Here is a 15,512-nt window from a genome sequence, read left to right as displayed (position 1 = left end):
AAATATATATTGTTCACGTCACATAATCGAACAGTTCTCTCGATCCGGACTCCATACGTAATAATCTCTCCTATCTTAGACAAGTTTCATATTATTTTATTTTTTTAGATTAAAAAATCATTTTTTATAACTTAAAAAAAAAATATTTCTCTATAATAACTTTGCTATCATCATTACGAAAAATTGAAAATTTAAGTAGTTTTCTATTATACAAATTAAAATTTTTGTATTAAAAAACTGCTTTAAAAAACAGTAAGAAAGTCGTCCCAAACTAAACCTAAATCTTGTTAGAAACAAACTATCTATATTAGTTTTTTAGTACAAAATTTTTTAAAATGAACAAAAAAATTATCCTGGACATAATCTTAATCAAATAAGATTCAATGCAACTATGTAACAAAACATACTAACTTAACCTAATGTTAAGCACACAAACTATAGACTGAATAGTTTTTAATTGTGATTTAATTATATTAAGTTAAGTACTTAATTTCATAATTTGACATATTAAATATAAAATACTATTATATATTAGTTATCTTACATAAATATAATGAAATTATAATGAAAATATTTTCTTGATCTAATTAAATATTAAATAAATATATTATTTGAAAATTAAAGCCACTATTTTATTCTAAAACGGGATTTAAAGAAAGGGAAAGATTTAAGCTGAAACAATTGTTTAACAATATTTAGTTTAATAGTTTGTTAAATCATTATTATAACCCGTTGACAAATAGCCCCTTTGGTTCATGATTTGTTTTCAAATTCAAATGCTGAATGGGGCCACGGATTTAAATATTCGCCAACGGTCATAATGATTAGATGGTAAAATTTAAAAACTTTAGCAACTAATTCATTTTGGTATCCTGAATTTCTTAACTATCATAACTTTGAAAAAAAAAAATAATCACGGCAATCTAAAATAAATTGGATGGCTGAAATTGTTAAATAATATCTCTAATAACCATGATAATCGGAGAAGACCCATATGTCATGACTCAGCCCAAATACTCAAACTAACGAGGCATGAATGAATAGTCAGACAGTTATAACATTTCTTTTTATTTCAAACACAATTTATTATCGACAATCCAAATGAAACTGAAGAGAAGCTAACATAATTTTTTACATTTGAACATTTACCTAAACTATATATTACATATTTTCATTTGAGCGCCGTCTTCTGTAAATTTATTCCCCTCTTTTAATCATTTTCACTTTTCAGGAGACCTACCATAAAAAATATAGTTTTACAGGTTGAGTTTATACTATAAACTCAATGGATAATCACACTAATAGCATATAAATTTTACATAAAATAATCATTTTCAGTTGACTTTCTTTTACAGTTAGTATGAAATAAATTATATATTAGCTATTAAATACATCTCAAATATCTTTATCAACATCTACATATTTATTAGGATCTTGCTAACTCAAAGCATAAACATAGTCAAATATTTTGACTTGATAGATTTATTTACAAAAGTTATTATATGAAGGTGCTTCGCCTGGTTTCATCTCTCCTAAAATCCTCTAAGATAATGTAGGGCAATATTTTGCTATGTGTCCTGGTTGATGACACTAGTAAGTAGTAACAAGATTGAAGCCCATTAAACACTCACCCTTATGAAACCTTCCACACTTAATATAAGCTTCCATGACTATACTAGCAGTATTACTACTAACTCTATTACGGCTAATCTTAGGCTTCTTCCCATTTGATCCTTCAAACTATATTTATTCTAAGAGATTCTTCCTTTTATGCCGATCTTTTCACTTTTAAGTTATTTGAAAGTCAATATCCACCCTTCTAGCTCTCTCCACTAAAGGTTGTCTAATTATATATTTTAAACCAAATAGGAATCGATAACATTTCTCTTCTACTATTACAATCAGCTGCGATGCATATCTGGATAAAGATTGTAAATTTTCCTTTATATTGCATCACTGATTTGTCTCATTGGACCAATCTTAAAAACTTATCATGCATCTGCCTTCTTACTGAAATATATATGAACAATTCTCTAAAATATTCCACAAAATCTTCTAAGTCGACTAATATATTTGGAATGTCTCCTAACTTAAAATTAAATGTTATAATACCATTCTCTCGGGGCTTCATGCCTATGAGACACATTATATCCTCTTATACTCATTTTAAGCCTTTGAATAATACATGTATTCATTTATAAATATAAGATTGAGTCATAAAAGAACTCAGTGAGTACATCATGTTTTTAAATAACCGTAACACAAAGCATCAGAAAGAATATGCATGCATAATTTAAATATAAAGTAATTCTATTTAAAATTCAATTTGAACATGACTATCAATATTATGCATATTTATGTTTGTCGCATATATCATATCTTTAGTCATTCTAAATTAATTACATGAGACATCATCTAAAAATAGTAGCAATGAAAGTACTGATTTTTCATTTTATTTTTTAGAACCTTTTTCATTTATGTGCATGAGTATATTACGTCCTCAACCAGTATCATAATTAAAAATTAAATGTGTTTAAATTTAAAATTATAGAAACTATTATTTATGTATGACTAATTTTTGTAGTCATAAATTTATATTATTGCATGATTATTACACCTTTATTATTTCATTAATTTAAATAATTTTAATATTTATTGCATCATCCGGTTTAATCCCAGTCGAACTATTGAACATCGAATCTCTCCTTCAAGTTCAATGTTCGGTCCGATTTTCACAATTTTGATTATAATAGAACCTTCTTGTACTGAATTCATTTGTCGCCACAAGGTCATGACATCTTTATATTATGAGGCTCTTACAAACTTCCCTCAAGCACATCCATGGCTTTATTGTTTCTCTAGTTGACTTTAAATTCCACCATCTTCACCTCAAGGGGAAGGACATTCTCAGCCATCCTCATTAACATATACAACCTTCCTGCCTCATCCACCACCTATAGATTGTGTCAAATTCACCTCTTGCCAAAGGATCATTCCAGCTAACCTCGTTGGCCTCTATAATCCTCTAGGACTACCTCCTAATCCTAGTTACATCAAGTCATATATATTGGAAAAATCAAATAAATGAATGTTTTTTAAAATTTTTCATTATAATTTCTTTTATTGAATGTATTAAATTGACATTCATTGCGAGTGTTAATTCACTTTTCTTTTTTATATTATTTCTTTTAATCTATGTATTAAATTGACATTCATTATCGGTGTTAATTCACTTTCCCTTTTATCTTATTTTTATTAGTCAGTGTATTAAATTAACATTCATTACGAATGTTTATTCACTTTCCTTTTTTTCACTATTTTATATTTATAATTATTGTACAATGAATCTAATACAAAATAAAGATTAATAATTATTTTATTTCAAATTATTTTTCACTATAAAACTCAGAACCTTATTCTAATACAACCCTAAGGATCATCTTCACCTTTAGAATGATAATCCCTATCATCTTTAGTGGTTTCATTGCCTCAAGATCATGTTGCATTTGCCTCCATGATATTCCTATATTCAATATTATTACACAACTCCCATTAGGGACCCAAGCAATAGCTCATGTTAATTTGTTTTGCATTAAAGCCTTCTTTGAAATCAAGAAAGGACATCCCTTTTTTATTCTTATTTAATATTAGTGAAAGTAATTTCAATAATTTATCTTTATGAGTTGTTACCCCAAAAAAATAATATCCTCTATCAATTTTATTTATTTTATCAATTGAGTGTGTGGATTATTGCTCTTAGCCAAGGAGTTCAAAATCTCCAATTAGAAGCTGACAGAATTAACAAATCCAATTAAAAAAAAAATCTTAACAGATACAAAACTCATGTGTATTGATACCTATTAGAACAGATACATTTACATCTTATATCTGCTTTGGTATTTATGTAATATGATGTGGTCTTATGTATTCAGTAGGTTCTAGTGTATTAGAATACTATATATATATGAATATGTATGAGTGCTGGAAGATAATACAGATAATAAAAGTTTCTCTCTACTCTCTCCGTCTCTCTGTTCTTGCTCTCAGCTTCTACATGGTATCAGAAGATTTCAATAATTTATCTTTATGAGTTGTTACCCCAAAAAAATAATATCCTCTATCAATTTTATTTATTTTATCAATTGAGTGTGTGGATTATTGCTCTTAGCCAAGGAGTTCAAAATCTCCAATTAGAAGCTGACAGAATTAACAAATCCAATTAAAAAAAAAAAATCTTAACAGATACAAAACTCATGTGTATTGATAGCACATTCAAAATCAAACAAAACAAAGGAAAATATAATCAATAAATTTATTTAAGACACATTAAATTAGGATAATATAATCAATATATTTTATTTTCGAGGAGCAAGGCACCTACATAGTTGCACTTGATCTCCCGACTTAATTAAGCTCAACTTAGCTCCGTCGAACTGCTAATCCATCCTCCACCGGCGGCAGCTTTTCCGGCTATGGTAAGCTTTTTCCACTTCCCCTTGTCCCAAATCTGCTCACTTCCTTTTTGTTGTCAGCTTTAAGTGTTGCTCCGGCTGGGGTACCGTCCTCCAGTTCCACATCTACCATTCTTTGAATAATGTTACTTAAAGATTTGGGAATCATGGTGCAAAGGTTGGGTGGCTTTATTAAAATACAATGCAATTTGAAATGTGAAATTTGTAAAATTATAATCATACAAACTATATTGTTCAGTTTATAATGTTAGTCATTTAAAAATTCGTAGACTGTTAAGTTGTTTGTCATGACAATGTTTTGAAAAATTTGTAATAAACTGGGAAGGGTGGTTAGGGAATGATTTTAGAAAAAAGTTTGGAGCGATAATTATTGAAGAAAAAAAGTTTGAAACTTGAAAACAAACTTAGGTTGTTTAAGCATGCATAACAAATGATTGAAAATACTCATATTAGACGAGCAGGTAAACTTAGAGTCAACGAATGGGAAAGATAAATATTAGACCTAAAATAACATACATAGATTTTATTCCAAATTATTTTTGGAGAGAAAGTTTACACCTCAAGCAACACTCATTAGGCATTAATGAAGAATGTGAATTCAAAAAATCGGCTCTAAATAATTGTCATAAGTCTAATGATGTGAGATTGAGGAACATCCTTTTATTCCCTTTTGCAATTTTTTATGCATATCCCACTACATGCTCCAATATATGCATATCCCACTACATGCTCCAATATATGGTTATCATTGAAGTACAGCTCTGAATATCTAATATCTAATTGTAATTTTTTTAAATTTTCTCTTTTAGGAGAATTTAAGCTGGCATCACTTATAGTTATTGAAACTTAATCTGAGGGATGGAATAGTACCATGTACAAGCAAGAGGATGCTTTTGAAAGAAGCTTTGGATGAAAATCCCTCACCAACAAAATAAACTTAGAAGTCTGAAAGTTTAATGAAACAGAGAAATATATCTCAAACTTGAATCCATGAGGTTGCTTTTTCAGATGATTTCAATTCATCAAATGATGAATCAAATCATGGGACATTAGAGAATCCAATATCTAACAGAAAAAAGGCTAAAACATACCCATTTGATTTAAATCCATTCCAACGAGTATCAATTACTTGTCTAGAGCGAAATGAGTACCAATAGAGTGTGAGCATATATCAAGATAGAGTCATTCCGCTCTAGACAAGCAATTGAAACTCTTTGGAATGGAACTAATTCAAATGGGTATTTTTTAGCCATTTTTCCATCATAGATTGGATTCTCTAATGTTACATGAATTGATTCATCATTTGATGAACTTATATCTTCTGGAAAATCAACCACATGGATGCAAGTTCAATATATATTCCACCATTTCACTATACTCTTAGATTTATGAGTATCATTTGTTGGTGTACGATTTTCATTCAAAGCTTCTTTCAAAAGCTTCCTCTTGCCAGGTACATGGAACTATTTCCATGCCTTGAATTGAGTTTCAAAAACTTTAAACAACGCTAGCTTAAAATATCCTGAAAGAGAAAAATAAAAAAATTGATATAAAATATAAATATAGGAAAATCAAAGTTAGATATTGGATATTCAAAGCTATATTTTAAGCATAATCATTGATATGTCATTAAAAATGTCCTTGATTGAGCTTGAATCTTAAGGAATATTCCAAAATTAAAGTTGGGACCATATGGACTACAATTTTAGTAAACTTACTGTCAAATTCATTGCCTCTCTAAGAGGGAACCAACGACACCAAAATCTGTTCGATTCGAGCCCATATGGGCTCAAATCAATAGCTTAAAGAATATTGAGAAGCTTTATAGCATTAATTAGATGACTGAGGTATCCAAATATGACATGTTTATAATCAAATCGGACTACTCAACGAGACGAATCCAACTAGCTCAAGATCACTTAATTTGGACATTATGAAGGCAACTAAACGCTGATTGAATGCTCTATGATTGATGGAATCAATATGGGTCGTCCGATTCAGCACTATGAATTTTCTATGGATCTTCTCCATATTTATGGGGCACACCACTCTCAAAACCTACAAATAGACCTCCACTCTCTACATGAAGGAGAACCTTTAGTTGGAGATGAGAGAGGGAGATGTAAGGCTTCAAAGATCTAGAGATCCTCCCAAGCACCACCGCATGCAAACTTTTGTTAGCCAATCAGACGACCACTAGGTTGTCCGACAACCGTTAAACCTTCGCCCATGATCCAACCATTTGAAAACTACTACATGGCCACAGACCGACATCAGATCTCCTTCCATTCACTGATCATTTTCAGACCACTGCTCTGTCGACCGACCACCATTGGACTTCTATCTCACCATTGTCCACTGTTAAACAACTGACCTCCGTCATACTACCGCCCAACCACCTAACCATTATCTAATCTCTGTCCGACTGTAGAACATCTAAACACCACCCTGTCATAGACCATCTTACTATCACCTGGACACAGACCATAACCCTCCTCAGATCTCCACCTGACCACTGACTGAAGCCAAACCATTGTCTAGACGCCCGACCACCATTGTACCTCCGCTCGACTGCCAACCACCATCAAACTGCTGTCTGGTGTGACTAACGTCGAACCTCTACCTGACCGTTGAGTACTAATGGATAGTTGTCCAATCATCTACAGATGTTGAACCCCCATTCAAATGCCTTTAGATCTCCACTAGGATGCTGATCATCACCAGACCTCTAACAAGCTATCGACACTCATTAGACCTAAATTTCTTAGCTATTGTAAATTTTTTTTTTTAAAAAAAAAAAAAGAACACAACAATCCAAAATAATTTGATGAATGAACTTGCCAAATATTATCTCAAATAGCCATGATAATGGGAGAGGATCCATAAGGCCAAATTTACTAACTTAGAGGTTTGCTAAAAAAGAAATGCATGGTAAAATAAATATAATGTGAAAAATGTGTAATGTATTTTAAATGTTTGAAATAGTTGTATTAGTGTAAAAGACTGCATCAAATTTCTTTTTTTTTTTTTTATCTTAAAGTAAAATGAATCAAATGTAAAATTCAAAATCATGGTGATCAACCATCAATGGTAGCAATGATTATGGCAGGCGGTGGTGGTTGTTGGTTGCTAATGATGGGTGGTTGAGGGACCCTAGAATTTAATTTGAAAGAATTATCTATCTTAAATTCTTTAATCACCTACTAAAGTCATTACTAACCATCCATATCAAATTAATACACACAGTGTAAGCAAATTTTTATTTTCATATTCTCAAAATATATACATTTTATTTCATCTTTCAAAAATCATTAACATAAGTCATGAATTTTTCTTTACAATCAGTATAAATCTTATATAATAAAATAAATAGCTATCTTCAAAATCGAATATACCTCACTCAAGCTGGTACTTATTCTTCCCTAAAATCATTAAAAAATACATAAGGAGCAAAAACCCATTAGGTCATTTGAACCTACTACTGCACCCAAAGCAAGAAAAGAAGAATAATATGCATGAAATCATTAAGAATGTCAATATAGTATAATTATTAAATCATGTAAATAGGATGTTGTCAGTCTGAACAATGAATTAATATGTATAATAAATTATAATAATGTGATGGATTAATAATCATTGACTCAGTTACATCCCAACCTATTGAAAGGGCTATAAGAAGGATATCATTTAATGCAATCTTATTTGGATTTCATCAGTTATCTATACAAGTCAACATTATGAATATCAATTTTATGTCGTACCATGTTATTTATGCAGTATGTATAAAGTGTATCATGCATCATTGTCATCATGCATCATGATAATGTATCATTTCATGCATTATATAGCCTGTGTATCATATAATTTATACATGTTAATGTTATCCTTAATCATCGTGTTATTCATGCATATATACACGTTCATATGAATGTAAATATGGACATCCAGCTAATTATGTAATATTTTTCTGATATCTTATAATGTCATAATTATGTGTCAGTGTGTTGGCCTGGCGGCTATATTTTAAGAGTCATCATTCATGTTAGTTGCAAAATCTTTTCCACTTATAACTTCATATCCTATATATTGTATTGTTATTACATCATAAACCCATAATTTAAAAGAAAGTCAATCCACCCACCTTCATGTATAGGATATCTTACTTCAGCCGACCTGAATAAGTCAATAAATAACCAATCTTTCTTGCAATTACACACACGCGCGCGCGCACACACGCATATATATCATATCATAATAATAATAATAATATATGCATCATGTATAATTTTGGTTTTCATATCAGTGCAATTAACATGTTCATTATTGTATTATGCTATCAATATAACATTATTTATCAGCAATATACTCATATTAGTAAGCTTGCATGCCATATAGGTTGTAGCATATACATGTTATGAAAAATACCCTACTATGTGTTCCATGTGTTACATCTACACTAGTTACATCAATTTCTACTTATTTTATATATGTTTTTATCTTAATCAGTTAAAATGTTATACATGCATAATTAATTGGTGAAATTTTAAATGTTCATATCAAAATGCTCGAGATTATCATGTATATGATATATCAAAAGTAATATGGTTTGAACTTATTAAATAAAGAGATAGTGCATTTTAACCAAATTTAGGAAAGATAAGAAATCAAAACTCAAAATCGTTATAAATATAAATAAGATTGAGGTACCTACCAATATCAGAATAATTTTTATAACTTTGAGAATGAATGGAAATGCACTGGTGGTGAAATCCTCTCTCTCTCTCTCTCTCTCTCTCTCTCTCTCTCTCTCTCTCCTCTCTTCTCTTTCTCGGCAAAGCAACACAAATGGGGAAGGGGAAATATATGGCTTCAGTGTTTTTAAGGTGGGTTAGTGGATTAGGATTTTTTTTTTAAAAAAAATTTCTAGATCCAACGCAACAACGCTCGATACCTTAGCACCACAGTTCTCCCGCAAAACACTTTAAACCTTAGAGGCTGATATTGCTATGCCCACTTGGTCAGAACACAAAATATGTATAGACAGTGGCTGAGCCAGAAAATATATTTAGGGGGGGCATAATTTCTTTTTTTTAAACTTTTTCTTCAACTTTCTACATTCGGACTAGGGACAGGTTATAGACAGTTTTAATTTTTTTTTTCAAATTATTAATGAAGAAGGAAGAATATTAAATATAAAATAATAAATAACTTACAGTTTATAACATCTGTTTTTTATATTTTGAAAGATTTGAATGATTACTTCATTATCAATATAACTTACACTTGAATGAGTTTTTTATTTTGATGTTCAACTTTATTCTTTCTCATCAATAGTTGATATGTTATAAAAAAATTATCTTGATATGGCACGATTCTCAATGCAAAATTACAGTCGAACTGAGTGTCTCGGAAATACAAACCCAACGACACCAAATTCGACTCAATCCGAGCCCAAATGTGCCGCCTGAAGACGCCGGAACTCTGCCGGATTTTCAGGAAACGCCAGGAATTCTTAGAAGAGAGAAGAAGAAGAGGAGAAAGTGGAAAAGGAGATTCCTCACCTCCTCGACCACCGCCGCCGGAGCTCTTCCTGTCGCCTGAAGACGCCGGAACTCTGCCGGATTTTTGAGAAACGCCAGGAATTCATAGAATTTTGTAAACCTCCTGGGAGAAACAAATTGTATTCTGATTATCCCAACTTGTGGGACGAATCAGCCATCTGTAATATGCAAAATCACTAGTGGAACTTTACAACTGGGCGAAGCCCCGTGGTTTTTTCCCTTTTTGGGTTTTCCACGTAAAAACCTTGGTGTTCACTTTCTCTTTTCTGTTTGTGTGCGAAATACTCGTGCAACGCTAGGACGCGAATTTACAAACTCTACCTCCGCGTATATTCTCGCACCCAACAAGGAATTTGTTATACTTTGAAAAAATAAAGTAGATCTAGTATTTGCTAATGTTATCGTAAATTGTTTGTGTAGGTTAATGAAAAAATATGCACTCTCCTTTTTCTCATGAATGTGTGCACAAATATGTTGAACCAAGTAATTCTTTGTGTTCTTACTCTTGGTGTTGATTTAATATTTTTTGCGATTAATCTTATTTTAGACTTTGCTGCAAGATTTTGTAAAATTGTGGTTAGTGATTATTAATCTTATTATAGACTTTGTTTGTAAATTTTAAAAGAACCTTATTACTGATTTATACATCATTTTTTATTATTTTGGTTGACACCAGCTTGCCAATATAGAGACAACAAGTTCATTAAATGTTTTATTTGATTAATCAAATGGACTTATTATTAGTAAGAAATTCTTAAACAATTAAGTATTGATTGCATACTTAATAGTAAGTAAGCTTACCTTAGTCATATTTATGCATATTTTAGTGAAAGTTATATCACTAACTATAATTGGTCTAGTTTGCTAATTTTAGCATTTATTATTAAATAAGTAATCTAAATATTTAATTATGTAAATCAAAATTTCAATAAGATGTTTGCTCGTGAAATGTGTAAATTAAATGTAATTGTATTTTTTTTGGAAAATTTGAATATAGATTTTTTAATTTTTCAGTTTTGAAGTCGAATATGTCATTATAAATGATATATCACCAGGCTGTGTAATTAGAGTTGGTTGTCTTAACATGTCATCTACAATGTGTGCATCAGGCTATGTAATTTTGATGTATCCTAAGTGGGTTGTTGTTTGGAGTTTTCTGATATTTTCTTTAGTTTGTTGTAGGCTGAAGGAAGATTTAATTTGGGCTTAAGTTTGATGTTTTGGTGTTCATTTCAGAATCAGTTTTAGATGTTAAAGTTGATTAATTATTAGTTCTCTAAAGTCTTAAATTTTAATTATCTGTTTTAGTCCTTAAGCCTCAAAATTTATTACACTTAGGCTCTACAAAATGAAATCTACATAAGATATGGAAACTTCCACTATTTATTGATTTATGGTTAATTAGTTAGGTGAATAATAAATGCCTTTGTTTACACCAGGGTCGCGAGATTTATTTCAACCTTATTGGGGCTAACTTAATAGCCTCATAAGCATGGGTTACCTAGCAATTATCCTTGGGTTTATGTTTGATTTAGTTATTTGATTAGTTGTCTAAATTTGTAATTATGTTGTTAATGATTTGTTAGGATTGTGATTTATGATTTGCATTCCATCAAATATGTTCATGGCATTGTCACAACGGGCACGAGGACCTAGTGCATACTTATGACACTTACCCTCGAAACCCGAGGTTGTCCATCCTAAAAACTTCATTGATGAAATATTGGTTATACAATTCTAATGTTATAATCATATTTAATTGATTAGATTGGTAGTTTATAATAAATTTGATTTTTAGTATTTTATGGAATATTTTAATGCACTAAATAAAAGGTCTATTTCTTGACTTTTTGATTTACTTTAGATTGAGGAGTTTTTTATATTTTTAATAAATATTATACTCTAAGATGAGTCAAGTGCCACTGAGTTTGTTAGATTTATAACTTTTTATAATTAGTTATGATTTTTTAAAATTTTGAGATGTTTTGGAATAGGTTAATCAAAATGTTGACTTCTTTTATTTTATTGAATTATAAAAGTTTAGTATTTTTCATAAATATTAGATCATAAGAGGAGTCCAATTCTTTTAAGTTTACTCAATTTGAAGTTTTTTGTAATTAGTTATGAATTTTGAAATTTTAATTTTGATGTTCAATTTAGTTGAATTTTAATATGCATCAAGAGTGATTTGGAATTCAAATGCCAATCTTTGACTAAAGGGCTCATAATTGCCATAAGTTTTAGACCGGCCCATTACGAGCTCAGGCAACACGAGCCTGGCCATACTGTCAAAAATCCCTAATTATAAATTTTCGAGGAGCAAAGGACGGTTGCACTTGATCTCCCGACTTAATTAAGCACAGCTTTGCTCCGTCGACCCGCCAATTTGTCCTCCGCCGGCGGCAGCTTTTCCGGCTTTGGTTAGTTTTTTCCACTTTTCCTGATCCCAAATCTTCTCACTTCCTTTCTGTTGTCGGCTTAAGTGTTGCTCTGGCCAGGGTACCGTTCTCCACTCCCACATCTACCATTCTCATTTTTCCGTATAACCTTTCTTTCGGATTTGGGAATCATGGTGCGAATGTTGGCTGGTTTTATTCTTAGTTTCTGTTATACAAAATATTTGGGGGTTATTTACGGATGGGACATCCAGTGTTTACGGTTTTAGGTTGTAAGAATGAAAGGATGCTTATCATTTTTTTGTGGCTATGTTTTCTGCATGCTTCGATTTTAGCAATATTTGCCTGAAAAGTCCTTTAGTTGCATTAATCAATTATGGGGTGATATGTATAGTTTGTGAGCATTGCATCAACCATGAATGAATGTGTTTTTTTGTTAATTGCAATGAATTAATGAATGATTTGTATTTTAAAAAGGCGAACATTGTATTAATCTTATTTCTTTATTTTCTTTAACCACTAACGTGAATGGGAGTTGAAACCCTCACCTCAGACATTATGAAATGGGAGAAATTATCATGTTCGGAGTCTGAACGTAGCTCTACATCCGGATTCCAATTAAATCATGACACGTATTCTGAAGACGTGGATATTCAAATTGGATTTCGTTTTTAATTTTTATCTTATCGGCCCGATTGACCTGACCCAGAATTTCAACATCCCCTTTAAATTAGGTTTTAGGATTAACACTCTTTTTTAAATAAAAATAACCGTGTATGCTTTGCAATATATAAGATTTTAGCTCAATAAATTTTTTATATCTACTGAGAAAGAAAAAAAAAACAAGAAAGAGCCGATGAAGATGAAGAATGATTTCGAGGAGGTTAGTTCTTTGAGCAGATGATATGCTTATAGAACGCGGAATTTGAAAGGCGTTATGCAAGCACCAAGAAAGAGAAAGAATTGAAGTTGAAAGAACTGCAACCTGAAGGAATAATTGTTTGTTTTTCTGTATACTTAGGGAATATGTCGGGGGTTTGAGGGGGCAGCGCCCCCTGACAGGGAATATGTCGAGGGTTTTCGGGAGTAGCACCCTTAAAACAAATTTTGGTCGTAAGAGAAAGTTTGGAGTTCTGCTTATTTTTATTAATTCATTGTAATAAAATTATTTTTTTTTTACTTCAGTTCATGCTAGTAACGTTTTTACGTGATGTATTAAATATGTAAGAAAATTTCTAAAAAATAATAATGCAATGTGTAATTTATTGCGCTTTTGATGTGCTTTCATTGTGTTTTTTATGCGTTTTCACTGTGCTCTGGATGCATTTTCACTCTGCTCTGGATGCGCTTTTGCTGCGTAATGAGTGGTTTAGACACCCATCAAGTTTAATTTTGAAATTTTTTAGTTCACATTATTTTACTATAGTGTTTTCACTATTAATTAAATTTGTAAGGAAAATTTTCTAGAAAATGACAATACAATGTGTAATTTATTGTGCTTTTGACGCTCTTTCACTATGATTTCGTTGCGCGTTTGCTACGTAGCAGTGTTTTCGACTACCGTCAAATTTAATTTTCAAATTTTTTTTAGTTCAGATCACTTTGGATATTCCATTTTGTTATATTAATATCAAGGATCCTTTTGTGTCCTCATATATATTTTTTATCTGAACAAAATAAATAACAAATATTAGTTCATTATCCATATCGAGAAAAGAATTAACATACATAAATTTCCAAACTTTCTCCTGCAAATAAAAAAAACATAGTAAATATAAAAAAAAAACACATCAAAAGCACAGTAAAAGGGCAGCAAAAGCGCAGTAAAAGAAACAACAAAAGTTTCAGAAAGCTTAAAAAACATATTGAATATAAAGAAAAGTGCAACAAAAGCGCAGTAGCAAATGCGTAGTGAAAGAGTAGTGAAATTTGCCATTAAAAATGTAATCAAATATTTTAAAGCTATGCAACCTACTTTTGAAAACTAAAAAAGTCGTCATACTAACTAATACCATGAAAGCAAAGGCATAGCGGAAGCACACTTAAAGCGTAGTTAAAACAAGGCTAAAATGAACAAAAAAAATTCAAAATTTTTAAAGCAAATAAAAACAACTTGGTTTTTAAAATAGAAGTCATAACAACTCAGTATGGTATCGATACCTTTGAATATACAACAAAAGCACATAAAAAGGTGCAACAAATTCTTGCACTTGTTTGCACGTAGAGATAAACTTTTGCACGGTCTGGAATGATGAAGGAATGTAATGAAGCATCTGGAATACTGAATGAGAGAGAATGTGAGCAGTAAAATGCCTAGATGAAAAGTAAAATGACATAGATCCAAGCTTCTGAACTCCTGCAAATTCAAAATTATCATCTTTGTGTCGGGTCGGGTCGGTCGGGTTGACAAGTTATAAATAGAAAAACGAAATCTAATTGAATATCCACGTGTCAAGATTTAATTAGAGTCCGGATGTAGAGCTACGTCCGGACTCCACACAAAATAGTTTCTCATGAAATGGAGGCAATATTACTCGAGCTAACGCTCATTGATAAAAGATGACATTTGTTGAATGTATTTTAATTTAGCTTTTCGTTGGATAGAGCGTCTTTTGGAAACATTACCCATGGAATTTAAATTTTTTAAAAGCATAAATTACCTTTTAATGCAAGTGGAAAGTTAGAACATTGATAAATTTTTTTAAAATATGGGGTCCTTAGAAATAGTAAACAAAAAGGGAATATGACATGCATTTAAGTGGGTATGATAGTAATAACTATCAATCAATATTATTAAATGATAAAGTAATACTGGTGTAATGGTTTAAGCATCTTTGATTTATTTTGTAGGAGAATGGAGATATAAATGTGATTATATAATACATAGTTGAGGTTGTGTTGTTAAAAAAAACATGAATAACTTAGGATTATTATGCGATAATAGAATACAATGCAAATTGAAATGTGAAATTTAGAAAAGTTTAATAAGAAAAAATATTGTTTGGTTTACAGTGTTAGACATTTAAAAATTTGTTGATTGTTAAGTTGTGTGTCATGAAAATAAAAATTGTTTTGATAGATGT

The 15,512-nt window shown here is 30.8% G+C and overlaps 1 protein-coding gene across 3 annotated transcripts in view; it reads left to right on the top strand.

Moving 5' to 3' along the window:
• The first annotated feature begins 12,292 nt into the window (after positions 1–12,292).
• The window catches only part of LOC110096722 (DExH-box ATP-dependent RNA helicase DExH10), a 21,318-nt gene continuing 18,098 nt past the window's right edge, over positions 12,293–15,512 (top strand). For 2 of the 3 annotated variants that reach the window (XM_020822783.2, XM_020822782.2), the window contains exon 1: positions 12,293–12,453. The gene's annotated coding sequence lies outside the window, so the exon portion shown is untranslated. The remainder of the gene's footprint in view (positions 12,454–15,512) is intronic. The other variant, XM_028695412.1, reaches the window with a different exon arrangement.

Source organism: Dendrobium catenatum, unplaced genomic scaffold (genome assembly GCF_001605985.2).
Source record: "Dendrobium catenatum unplaced genomic scaffold, ASM160598v2 fragScaff_scaffold_631, whole genome shotgun sequence".
Lineage (NCBI taxonomy): Eukaryota > Viridiplantae > Streptophyta > Magnoliopsida > Asparagales > Orchidaceae > Dendrobium > Dendrobium catenatum.
The sequence above is the reverse complement of the archived record's forward strand: the minus strand, read 5'-3'. Positions and strand labels throughout refer to the sequence as shown.